Source organism: Nerophis ophidion, linkage group LG22 (assembly GCF_033978795.1).
Source record: "Nerophis ophidion isolate RoL-2023_Sa linkage group LG22, RoL_Noph_v1.0, whole genome shotgun sequence".
Lineage (NCBI taxonomy): Eukaryota > Metazoa > Chordata > Actinopteri > Syngnathiformes > Syngnathidae > Nerophis > Nerophis ophidion.
In genome coordinates this window covers 17,125,138-17,133,233 of record NC_084632.1, presented here as the reverse complement: position 1 = coordinate 17,133,233, position 8,096 = coordinate 17,125,138, and the positions used below count along the sequence as shown (strand labels likewise).

At 38.9% G+C, this 8,096-nt stretch overlaps 1 long non-coding RNA gene across 1 annotated transcript in view; it reads left to right on the top strand.

Moving 5' to 3' along the window:
* Positions 1–585: 585 nt before the first annotated feature.
* Positions 586–8,096, top strand: part of LOC133540940 (uncharacterized) — a 71,240-nt gene continuing 63,729 nt past the window's right edge. The window contains exon 1 of the long non-coding RNA XR_009803766.1: positions 586–856. This is a non-coding gene — a long non-coding RNA (uncharacterized LOC133540940). The remainder of the gene's footprint in view (positions 857–8,096) is intronic.

The window sequence follows — 8,096 nt, the reverse complement described above, 5'->3', positions numbered from 1 at the left end:
AGGTGATTTGTGAAAACAGGTGCGTGACATGGGGACGAGGTGAAAACAAATGGGTTGCTATCGTGATATGGTGACAAAACAAACAAAAGTGCACAGAGTCCAAAAACAAAACCGAACATGACTAAAACAAAACATGATCACACAGACATGACAGTTTCTAATGATTATTTTTTAATGAGAGGTTTGCAATATATCATTTAGTTTTTTACCAGACATATGACTAGGGTTGATGTTCGAAAACCGGTTCTACTGATTGTTCGATAAGAGCAGAGAACAAGGAAATTGGATACAATTGCTCTAAAGGGGGTAGGATTAAAAAAGCTGTTTCTTCCTACTCCTTTTCGGACATGCTGTAATGAAACAACTGGAATTATGTGATGCATTACATTGTATGGTATGCATGTTCAAAATAAACTGAAACTGACACTGAAACTGAAAAGAACCAATTCAATGGATTCAAATCCCTTTTAAGAGAAATGGTTCCCGTTATCGAAGCCACTATAGTAAAGAAAAATATTTGGTTCTTTTTTCGAATCCAGTGTCACAGGAAATGTCGAAGCTCATTCATTCGGCGGCAGATACAGAAGCAGCAACAACAACAGACCGGAAAAAACGCTCTGAGGCACGGCTCCACTTTACTAAGAAAAATGACGAGGAGACGGCTATTTGCAATTATTGCCAGGCTTGGCTTTCCTGTAAGGGTGTACAACAAACAAGTTGAAACATGTTCAGGCCGTACAAAACCTGAAGGTTAGAGAAACGTGTTTTGTCTTCGACGCGTGGAGAAGCAGCGACAGAGATGACGAAGCACGCCCCTCTTCCTCTGCTTCAACCTGCAGTCCCGCCGATAGTGCCGGTGAGTAACTAACGTTAACTTTTGCCGGTTGATTTCCATAACGGCTCACTTGTAGCCTTTAGGCTAAAATAACGTTACCTTTTATGTCAACCAGGACTGCAGTAATGTTAGCTAGACTAACGTTACCTAAGCATAGTCAGTGGCTAACGGTCACGTTAACGTTAGACCTTTTTGTATGTGTCTGATAACGTTAACGGTATCTTGTAGCCTACACCACTACAGAGTTTGCAGGTCTGTCTAGTAAACTAGTGCTTGCAAGATGTGAATTAAGATAATGTTAACATTATCCTATTTCAGATGATGACATTCATGACAGCCTGATTGATCAGGGCATTGTTTGCTCTGTTTATTTAATTTTTTTCTTAAAAAATAAAAATTGAGCTTTTGTCAAACCAATCGTGGGTTTTTTTTCCATATACAACAACCTATCTGGATTCGATAAGAGAATCGACAAGAAATCGGTTCGATAAGAGGATTCGATAGTGGCATCAAAATCGATAATTTCTTAACAAACATCATTCCTACATGTGACTGATGTGAATAATTGATAAATTAGTGATTTATTTGATTGCTTGGGTTATGTTAGGATCATTCCACATGGTTTTACTCTTAAACAAAGACTGTCATACTTTCCCCACATAGGAACTACTGATCATCACATAGGATAACAAGTTTTTATTCTGTTGACTTAACGCATGCCTGCCAAATGATAACTCCATTATGTGGCACATGGGAATCCTTAATTAGAAATTATAATTGAAACTCGGTGGGATGCTAATTTTCCCAAGGATATCCACCAAGCGCTGTGCTGTGAGTAGAATTAAAAATCAGAACGCGAAAAGGCAACTTTTACGGCAATTACAGTTGACAAGAGACATTAGCATATGTTATGTTGTTGTGCTACTGATCCAATATAGAAGTGCCCATTGTAGAAAACGGTACAAGTTTTTGTTACTCATCGTCAAACAAATACCACACACCATTCCCAACGGACATCTAGATTATAGATTCTCTGCAATCAGCTCCTTATTGATTTGAACGGTTTAGTTTTCATTGTATTTCTTTTGTACATACTGTACACTACTCTGTGCCATTGTAAATAACCTGCATAGATATGAAAGTGTTCAGGCGTTCGTTGGCCAGGAATCACAATTTTGTTGGGAAGTCCGTTGTCAGCATGCCATCAGCTGAAGGATGCAGGTGTGCAGTCGAACGGCACGATGATTTGTGGAAATTATCTTTGATTGCCCTTCCCGTGCTCACTGAGGAGACAGACTATTACTAATCAGTGTGTGCGTGCCCAACTCCTACAAATATTGATAATTGCGCTGTTTGTAAGAGAACAACACCGCTAATCGGTCCATTTCAACGCTGCCCAGAGAGTCGCATGTGAAATCACTGTCTGTCTCACTGACTGTAGACATTTTATATATATATATATATATATATATATATATATATATATATATATATATATATATATATATATATATATATATATATATATATATATATATATATATATATATACTAGGGCTGCGAATCTTTGGGTGTCCCACGATTCGATTCAATATCGATTCTTGGGGTCATGATTCGATAATATATCGATTTTTTCGATTTGATTCGATTCTTGATTCAAAAACGATATTTTTCCGATTCAAAACGATTCTGTATTCATTCAATACATAGGATGTCAGCAGGATCTACTCCAGTCTGCTGAAATGCAAGTAAAATAGTACATTTTTATAAAAAGCTTTTATAATTGTAAAGGACAATGTTTTATCAATTGAATGCAATAATGTAAATTTGTTTTAACTATTTAACGAACCAAAAATATGAGTTAATTATATGCAGTTCTGAGTGTCGCTGCGTCAGGTTTGGTTTTGGAATTGGATTGCATTATGGTATTTTTGTGTATTGTATTGTTTGATTGATTAAAAAAAAAAAAATCTGTTTTAAAAATGAGAATCAACTGTAAATCGCCTAAAGTGAGAATCGCGATTCGAATCGATGTTTCTTCCCCCATACCCTATATATGTATATATATATATATATATATATATATATATATATATAATTGTTTTTATGTATGTGTGTATATATACACACACCTGTGTATATATAATATATATATATATATATATGTGTTTATATATATATATATATATGTGTGTGTATATATTTATATATATATATATATATTTGAGTGTGATTTTATATATATATATCTATCACACTCATACTGTGGGTTCATAGTGTGGCGCATATTAGTAAGAGTGTTGAACTTGTTTCAATCAATCAATCAATGTTTACTTATACAGCCCTAAATCACTAGTGTCTCAAAGGGCTGCACAAACCACTACGCCATCTTCGGTAGGCCCACATAAGGGTATATCTTGCCGATTGTATTGTACCATATGTCCCGGCAAGAAATCTGCGTTCAAAGGACGCTTATTAGTGATTCCAAAATCCCAAAAAAAGTCTGCGGGCATTTAAGTCTCACCTTAAAACTCATTTGTATACTCTAGCCTTTAAATATACTCCCTTTTTAGACCAGTTGATCTGCCGTTTCTTTTCTTTTTCTTCTATGTCCCACTCTCCCTTGTGGAGGGGGTCCGGTCCGATCCGGTGGCCATGTACTGCTTGCCTGTGTATCGGCTGGGGACATCTCTACGCTGCTGATCCGCATCCGCTTGGGATGGTTTCCTGCTGGCTCCGCTATGAACGGGACTCTCGCTGCTGTGTTGGATCCGCATTGGACTGGACTCTCGCGACTGTGTTGGATCCATTATGGATTGAACTTTCACAGTATCATGTTAGACCCGCTCAACATCCATTGCTTTCCTCCTCTCCAAGGTTCTCATAGTCATCATTGTCACCGACGTCCCACTGGGTCATTATTATATCACAACCCTCAGTGTAACCTGTATGGCTGTTGACCAAGTATGATTTGCATATGCGTTCAGATAAAGGTCGCATCCAAAATTTGACCGGCTGGCCGGCACGCAGATAACATGTTGAAAATCCCGGCGCAATGCCATGTAGAAAGGGTGTTAGAGGCAATGTCACCATGGCACGCCCTCAAAGTTGATGTCTGGGTGAAAATCGAAAGGTTTACCCGGGAGATTTCTCGTAGGGACAAAGAAAACTGAAAACCTACCGGAGAAGACCGGGCGGTCGGCAAGTATGCGGCTGAGCCACATCAGAGTGGTCAAAGAGTCGCATGCAGGTTGCCGACCCCTGATCTACATCAACAATATGATTTGCCTGAGTAGCTGGACAGGACAAAAAACAAGATGGAGGAAAAGGAATGGTTAAGCACGCGACACACCAAGCAGGACGAAGATAATCCACCTACAAGTTGCATGTCACCTGGTTTACATTGTAGCTGAGCTTCATTTTGAAATCCACTTCACAATAAAAGGTGCTGATTAAAGGCCTACTGAAATGAGATTTTCTTATTCAAACGGGGATAGCAGGTCCATTCTATGTGTCATACTTGATCATTTTGCGATATTGCCATATTTTTGCTGAAATAATTTAGTAGAGAACATCGACAATAAAGTTCACAACTTTTGGTCGCTAATAAAAAGCCTTGCCTTTACCGGAAGTAGCAGACGATGTGCGTGTGACGTCACTGGTTGTAGGGCTCCTCACATTGTTTAAAATCATCGCCAGCAGCAGCTGCAGCGATTTGGACCGAGAAAGCGTCAATTTCCCCATTAATTTGAGCGAGGATGAAAGATTCGTGGATGAGGACAGTGAGAGTGAATAACTAGGAAAAAAAAAAAGGTGTGGACAGTGATTCAGACATTTACTAGGATAATTCTGTAAAATCCCTTAACTGCTTATTGTGTTACTAGTTTTTTGGTGAGATTATATGGTACCTGAAAGTCGGAGGGGTGCGGCCACGGGTGTGGTGACCGCCAGTGTCTCCGGTGGGAGGAGGTAATAGTCTGCAACAGCTGCAGGAGGATGGAAGCTCCGCTCATAACTACGGTAAGAGCCGACTTATTACCACAATTTTCTCACCGAAACCTGCCAGCTGACATGTGGTCAGGAACCATATTGGCTTGACCGCTCTGATCCATAGTAAAGCTTCACCTTCGGGAATTTCAAACAAGGAAACACGGGCTGTGTTTGTGTGGCTAAAGGCTACAACCCGAGACGTCAGACACACGCGTCATCATACCGCAACGTTTTCAACAGGACACTTTGCAGGAAATTTTAAATTGCAATTTAGTAAACTAAAAAGGCCGTATTGGCATGTGTTGCAACGTTATTTTATCATTGATATATAAACCATCAGACTGCGTAGTCGGTGGTAATGGGTTTCAGCAGGCCTTTAAATCAACTTGCATGAATTAAATCTTCATCTAATTCCAACATTTTACTCACAAACTCATTGGTAAGAAAAAGAAAACAGCATCCAACATTCCGTTTGCTCGCTCGCTGCCATTTGCATGCTTCTAAAAGTCAATAGAAAAGGAACGCCGGGTTTTATGGGCACCTGGAAGGCGGAAGAAAGAAAAACCGAGGCAGGGAGGAGAAGAAAACATTAAATTAATCCTCTAAAAGCCTTTTAGCAATATTGCTCTCCCACAGCGATCTGGTAGCACACATCGAGACCACTTCCCATCATTTAATTCAAGCTGAAATTTAATTTAGTCCAAGAGCTATTCATTTTGTTAAATGAATGCACCACCCACCACCCCCAACACTCATACATATGCAACACACACACACACACACTCACACACCTCTTGCACGGTGCACATCCGCAGTATTTTTGACTTTTAACCCGATGATTGAAATGAGGCTGCGACTGTAACCCTGCTTAAACAAACACACTGAGGACCAATCAGACGGATCTAATAGCTTGTGGTGTTGCTCACACTCAGAGATCCACGGAGTCATGGCCGACACGGGGAGAACATGAGCGACCATTCGAGTGCTGAGTCATTCAGCCTTTTTGCGCGAGTGCACTTCGAGGAAGGCTTTTCATATTTTCCGAGACAGATCCATACCAAACCTCTCACAAATGTCTGCAACACACATGAGTGTTGCTCCTATTTTGCAGTTTCAATTATTTTTCGTTCCGACATTTGGTAAAGTTAATAAAACTTGCAAACAAAAATCTCCCATTTTTTTTCTTTTTTTGCTGCAGCTGTTACACATACTGCAATATTGTACATGGTAATTGGGATTTGTTATATAAAGTGTAATATTATATTAAAAATATAATATATCAGTATATATAACAGGGGGCACCAGGTAGCCCGCAAGGACCAGATGAGTCGCCCGCTGGCCTGTTCTAAAAATAGCTCAAATAGCAGCACTTAACTATATGTCCATCCATCCATTTTTCTGCCGCTTATTCCCTTTTTGAGCTCGCAGGGGGCGCTGGCGCCTATCTCAGCTACAATCGGGCGGAAGGCGGTGTACACCCTGGACAAGTCACTCTGTAAATAAAGCAATGAAAAAAAATCAAGTGATTAGCTTTTTTTTACCAATGATTCTTTATTTCTGATTACACCACAATTAGAAATGTATATCGTTAGGATTTTATTTATACCGATACCAATATCGATATTCCTTCTTAATACCTGCATTCATTGGTGCTCTTATCGATCGGTACTATATGTAATTGCTGTAAATAAGGCTATATATATATATATATATATATATATATATATATATATATATATATATATTTTTTTTTTAATGTATATATAAAACATTTTTATTATTAATTATTTATTTCTGATTATTTCAAGCTAATTTTTCGACTCTAGGGCTGGGCAATATGGGAAAAAATATGATCCGAGCTCAAATCATAACCATTTTTTACATTGTTTTTAACCTGCCAGTTTTAAAGAATCTGTACTAAAAATCAAATAAACTAGAGATTAGTTAGGATTAGGGATTGTTGTATCACGGTCATGTTCATTGCCAGTGAACCGCGATAAATTAAAAACAACTCTACTGTAAATCGTGGCAATCTTCAGTCACACATGAAATGGTTAGAGACACTTATTGACCCCATAAGTCACGGTTTAACTGACACATGAAACGTGGCAAATTTAGGGCGAACACTATCCACTTTAGACGCCAAATGGCAGTAGATGGATGGTTTTCTTAGAATGCGTTTTGTTGCCTTTGGACCAACCTCGAAAACAGTGACAGGTGCGTTGATGGCCCAGGTGGGCCTTGTTATCTAATCACCTGTCGCCTTTATTAACAACACCCGGGATGAGACAAGTAATTGGAGTTGGAGGTGCTGCTGGGAGGAGAGAAAGACAGTTTTCTGGAACGCGAACCACTTGCACCACTGAATTAAAATAAAACAGTGTTATACCCTGAAATACGTGCTCTCCTGGCAGTGTGTGGTGGTCTGAAGAACCCACTAGAGGGCAACCTATACATCGCCATTCTAACTTTGACCACAGCGTCAGTTGCTATATAGAGTGGCGCGTTACATCATTTTCAGCAAACTGCATTGCAAAATGATTAACTCAATAGCCACCAACAGGCTAGGTACATTTTTTTTCAGGACGGTACATGGTCCCACCTTGACGGGTACCAATTTGGGGGCCAAAATGTGGACTTTTGAGAGATAGTAATATGGTGCATAGCACAGATTGCCCACATTTGACCTAAAACTTACTTTTAATTATTAATATTCTAGATAATTTAGAGAGAGTGTCAATTCAACCCTTTAATAGTCCATACTTGCGAACCTTGAGACCTCTGATTTCGGGAAATGGGGGGGGGGGCTGTATATATATTTTCAAGTATTTATTTTATATATATATATATATATATATATATATATATATATATATATATATATATATATATATATATATATATATATATATATATATATAATCCGTCCGTGAATGAGTATATCTGTTCGATCACCGTGTTCAGTGGAGAGGTCTGATCTACAAAATTTGCAGGCAGCATACCCCTTCCCCTTCGAGCTGTCCTGGATGAACTGAAATTTTATTCCAACTATTTTGGAACTTGCAAGCGTACTTCTCCTTACTCGTCGTCGTCATGTCTTTTCTTCGTTCTTCTGCTTCGTTTCTGTTATGTTTTTGGACATTACTATTTGCCTTAGTTTTGAAGCAATGCATGATTGGAATGTGGATGTTGTGTGTCAGTGTATTAACGTGCCGGCTGGAATAAACACATGCTGAGAAATAGCCTGCCTACTTTATGAGTTATGGATAAA